Source organism: Periplaneta americana, chromosome 15 (genome assembly GCF_040183065.1).
Source record: "Periplaneta americana isolate PAMFEO1 chromosome 15, P.americana_PAMFEO1_priV1, whole genome shotgun sequence".
NCBI lineage: Eukaryota > Metazoa > Arthropoda > Insecta > Blattodea > Blattidae > Periplaneta > Periplaneta americana.
Window position 1 is genome coordinate 68,906,320 of NC_091131.1, and position 6,000 is coordinate 68,912,319.

Here is a 6,000-nt window from a genome sequence, read left to right on the forward strand (position 1 = left end):
AGGTTCTGTTTAGTCCTACAGTTATATCTTAAGATTTACGATACATTGAAAAACTTTGTTCCACAGAATTCCTCAATATTTTCATTTAAAAAAATCACTTAAAATATTCATGGCTATGGGAGCAATAATTTTTTTAGAAAATGTTCCTTGTGGCTTTAATGATTTCACAAAAAAAAATAAATAAAATAAATTTGCATAGTTATTTTAATTGTTCATCGGATTTCTTCAAAATTATAGGATAGATAGATAGATGGATGGATGGATGGATGGATGAATGGATGGATGGATGGAAAATGTTATGTTTTATTTAACGACGCTCGCAACTGCAGAGGTTATATCAGCGTCGCCGGATGTGCCGGAATTTTGTCCCGCAGGAGTTCTTTTACATGCCAGTAAATCTACTGACATGAGCCTGTCGCATTTAAGCACACTTAAATGCCATCGACCTGGCTCGGGATCGAACCCGCAACCTTGGGCACAGAAGGCCAGCGCTATACCAACTCGCCAACCAGGTCGACTGGATGGATGGATATGCTTTATTAAGTTTGGCTTGTGTCTACAGACAAAGAAACTAAGTCAAGAAACAATCAACGTAAGTCAAAGCAACACATTCTTAAGCATACCATGAAAATCACTTATTCCATAATATGGATAGGTAGTAAAATGTTTTTAATACAATCTTAAAATGTCTCATATCCAAAATTTTAACGTCATTAACCAACATGTTATAAAACTTTATACTTTGTTTCATAAATGAAGAATTGGTTTTTTCAAGTCTAATCAATGGTAATTGAATATCATTACAATATCTGGTAGCGTGCTCATGATAGTCTTTACGTAAAGGACACATTCCTTAAATATTTATTTGTGTGTGTGCGTGTGCGTCCGTGCGTGTACGTGTGAGTGTGAAAATTTGGTTAGATTATCTTGAAAAATAACTTGAATTTTAAAAATACTTGCACTCCATCCATACGTCCCCCTCAGTAAGTACGATGCAAGTGTGTAGTGGAGAAACATGTGCCGTTTACATCGTTCTCGCTACACCCCGTCGTTCATGCTATAATTCGTGGATCTGTTCGGTTGCATTTGAATTCAGTCGCTTTGGATGCAGACAGTCGGACTAGCATGTAATTTCGAAACAAAAAGAAAATAACGATATGTGCAGTTGAATAAGCGACACACATCATTCATCTGGCAGCGACTTTTAATATATGGAACGTAATCTGTTTTAATTCCACAATATCCCACCACCTGCCGAGCCACCCCATAGCGCAGTCTTCTTTGCTAGGATTCTAGTTTCAATGGCCTTTTTCGGCATTTAAAAATAAAATATGACCACAATTCTGAAGGCTCGGCCAGTATTAACGCGGCTTTTGTTTGAAAGCGCCGCGAGTGTTATTCTTTTATTCGCCAGAATTCCGAATAATAGAACTTGTATTACGGTAAGCCCTGTATTAAAGCTGTTATTTAAACACCCTAAGTGTAATGCTGTGGAGTGCCAAATTAAATTCGACTTCATCTGCGCTTTTAACTCAGCGATTCATATCCCAAATGCGACTGACGAAATAATTTTACCTGCAATTTTGTTCCAGTGGGAGTACATATCTTCCTCTACAGCAGCTGTTTCGTATGTGTTCCGCTCCATGATATAACTGAGTGTTTCAGAGAGACAGTAAACTAATCCAAACTGGAAAAGTGAAACGCTCTCTCTTCACAACGCTCATAGACGCAACATTTCAATTAATTGATTTCACTTCGAAATTTGTAAAATAAGAAAGGTGCATTGAAATGACTAACAAATTAAGAGCGATGTATTTTGTTATCTAAGAAACGAAAGAAATTGATTGCATTTCTATAAGTTTCTAAACCACTTGATTTTGTTTCACATTTTAAAACCTATTTCATTATAACCATCATCATTAGTATCAGTATTATTATTATTATTATTATTATTATTATTATTATTATTATTATTATTATTATTATTATTATTATTATTATTAGGGGCCGGATGTTTAGGCATTTATTTTGGTTAAAATAGGCAGGCATATAGGCACTAAAATAGTAAAAATAGGCAGTGAAATATGCATTTATTATTCATGGAAACAGACAAAAAATAGACAAATAATAAACTATCCCATGCGGTACTCACTTTCCTTGGTTACATGTCACAACAAGATGCTTTTTAAGTTGTCAACTGTCATAGTGAGCCACCTGTCTGAAAGAACGTTTTTCATGGTGGAAAAAGATCTTTCTACTTTTACTGAAGTGATTGGAGCAGACTGTCTCTAATTTCTTTCAGAGATCAGGAAAAACCGACTGTGTATTGTCTCAAAAAGAGGGATGTGAGAAGGGATTAGAGACTTCAAAGTACGCTTGACTTGTGCTTGCAAGCGACAACAGTAACGGGACCTGGAGACTTGCTTTTAATAGCCTACTTTCCTCATCCCCTTTCTTTCGCTGGTAAGCCCCGAGTTGACCTAGCACTGAGGGTTATAGGCCTACTGTTCAAACTTCTTTGTTAAGTGGCATAAAAGATGTAATCGGTAGAGGAGAAAAGTTTACGACTTCTTGCAAACATATGTATTGCTGGAGAATAAGATTCTCAGCAAATATTTGTGTGAAGTGAATATAGCCTATATTTTTAATTTGTATAACTGTTCTTTTTTGTTTTTTATGTAATTTATGTGCGGTTTATTTTAAATGCACAATAACGACGTAAAAAGGCTAAAAAGGCATTTAACCTTAAAATAGGCAACAGGAGATAAAATAGGCAAAAAAGGCAAAATAAAAATTGGGCCTATCGTCCCCAAATGTGTGGAAACGTGTTTATCTCTAATAGGTCTTTCATACATACTCTCAGTTTAAAAAAAGGCATTTTGCCTAATATCAGGGCTCTAATTATTATTATTATTATTATTATTATTATTATTATTATTATTATTATTATTATTATTATTATTATTATTGCAAAGAGACTAAACTGTAAACATTTTACCTACAACGTTAAGAAAATATATCAGATGAATTCCTCGTTAGCATTTAAATATCTAGCTCAAGTTTTTGCGCCGATGAGATAATAACATTATTTGAGTCAAATCATGTTTTAAGCAAGACCTTCCCTATGCCTCAGATGACACCTTTTCCACTTAATGTATACAGCAGAGCTTCAAATTTTCTCGCGGTGAGCATAGGACGTATCCTATGACGTACTGTGAGGAGCTTACGAGAAATTCTCTGCGAGGTGTATTTTAATTAGGTGCGGCGCGGGGAGGTATTGATGAATGGAGCACCGCTCTTCCTAGAACTGACCAGAGATAAGATACGTTGTCATGAGTATGATTCTTATAACACTGAACAGATGACATCACTGTCAGCACATGATGTTTAATTATATTGGCTGAAAATATCAGATAGTTTGAGACTGGCTCTGTGTGGGTGTGTTGTATAGCTCGCGGAAAAGCAATGGTGGCGTTGCTGTCAGTTTTGACGTGTGTATATAGGCACGCCGAGGAGGCGAGAGGTGCGGGCTGATGGAACTACTGTCTCTTCCAAGAAGATGAAGAAATAAAGACACCGCTGTGGAAATAAAGAACGTAGCAAGAGAAAAATTCAAAGCTAATTAAAAGCGCAACATATTTTTAGAATGAAATAATAATACTGTGCGATACAAGACACGTATTCACATGCAATTGAACAATCTAAAGTCGTAATGTAACTATCACAACACAAGACTGATTCTATCGATGTCATTTTTCTTCCGACTATACTATTTAATATCATACAAGGTATCTCGTGACCTTTCCTATCGCCCGCTCTTCCTTATCGCATTGTTTCATTCGCATTTCTTCCGTCGATATTCCCTGCTTGCGAGACCTATATAAGTTGAAACTGTTAGTTTGTATTTTAAAAGTTGATTGAATGTTTTTACTTTTGTTAGTTACTGTATTGTAGTTAGTAGTGTGTCATTATGTCGTTTTCTGCGAGCAATCGTGGCGTTACGCTAGCTGTTGACTGCGTGTAGGATTGGCATTACTCCACATTCCTACCAGGACCGATCTCGTGAGTTCCCCTCAGTAGGTGTATGATGATATTTTAATAGGTTCTGTAGCAGGAGACACTTTTGCGCTTCTTGTTCTTCTAGCTTGTTATTACTAGGTAAAGAAATTTCCCCATCTTTTCTTAGGACCAAAATTTATTTTCCCTTCGTACACTCCATCTCTTGTTATCTCTTGTTCCATTCTTAATTCATAAGAGTCTCACCCTCTTGCTACCCACTCACTCTCTTGTTGGCTCTATGCGCACATTGTTCCTTCTTCCTCGTTGCTTATTCTATACTGCCTTGTCTTATTACTATCCTTAATACGTTCATTTGTGTTGTCTCAAGTACTTGTTTTGTGTTTGCTCGCGTTTCAGCTGCATATGGCATTATTGAAACGACACTTTGCATGTCCTTAATTAACTTTCTCCTCTTTGCTATATACATACGATTGCGCAAGGATCCAGAAAATAACAGTCTCAACTACTTGGTCCCAACTTCTTTACATGGAAGTCCAGAGCTTGCACTCTTGACGTTCAGTCATTAAATCACATCATAATCATAACCGTCATCCCCACCTTCACCTTAACCATCATTATTATCACCATCACCACTATTATTACCATCAGCAGCATCAACGTCATCTTTAAACCGTTGACTCAGTACTGGGCCTGAACAATAACATTGTAAATTTTAGTATTACAAAACTATTTCAACATTCTAATTATTTTATTTTTGTCATCTCGTGGGAGACGAAATGAACATTTAATGTGATCTAACAGGCCTATTTTGATCAGCAACGTCCTAAAGATCTTTATTAACCTTCTAATTCACAGTTCTTTTATTTATCTATCTGCCTGTCTGTCTTTGTATCTGTCTGTCGGTCTGTCTGTATATCTGAATGTCTGTCTGCCTGCCTGCCAAAGTAGTTATTTTCTATTTATTTATTTATTTATTTATTTATGTAAAAATGTAGATTCTGGGCACAGGAATGTACTGCTAATACATTACGTTGTTGTTCAGTCAACTGTCTGAAGACAGGTTTGAACCTCACAAGTGATACCAGAAAAGCACCACTTATGAGGCAACTATGCCAGGAGATAATGTGATAGGGTGGCCAGTTACTTTTGCTCTCCAGTGCATACATCGCCAATCGGAAGAGTGTCAGACATCTATTATCAGTGCATAGCGCGATCACAGGTCACTACGAAAAACAACAGTTCGGAATGTAAGTATGTTATGTATCGAGAAAAAAATGGTTGCTAAAACTAAAAAATCAACTTATGTATAAATAATATACAGGTGTCCATAAAATAAGTAACTATTTTTGTCTATAGATCTTTGTCTGCGTGATTCCCAACCACACATTGGTCTTTGGACTGTCTCGGACATGCTCAATGAAATCCATTGGAGGTTTGTCGGCCCAAATCCGACAGTAATGCCGGTTCACTTGTCCACTTACATGGAATGTTGCCTCATCACTGAACAACACGTGTGACATTAAACCATCAGTCTCTACAGAATCCAGCAAATCTATGCACATCGCCATCCGTTCCGCAAGGTCCTCTTCATGCAACTGGTGTAACACTTGCAAATGATATGCACGCTTCTTCAGGGTGAACTTCAGCACTTTGAACACGGTTGATTTCGGAATTTGCAATTGACGCGAAAGACAACGTACAGATTTAGAATTCCGTTCAATTCTCATAGTTATGAAACAAAAGGTATGAATTCTTTAAGATTGTTTGAACCAAAATGCAACAGTTACAGTATTTAATCATAGTAGTAATTTAGGTCCAAGAATATATAACAAATTTATATTTAAATATCCTAATCTTGTCAATTCTAATAGTTCTAGTATTAAATTTAAAAAGTTATGTATGGATTTTATAAAAATTGAAAAATTGTACATTTAAATTTATATATTCTAATTGCATAGTAGACATAAGACAAATTGTATT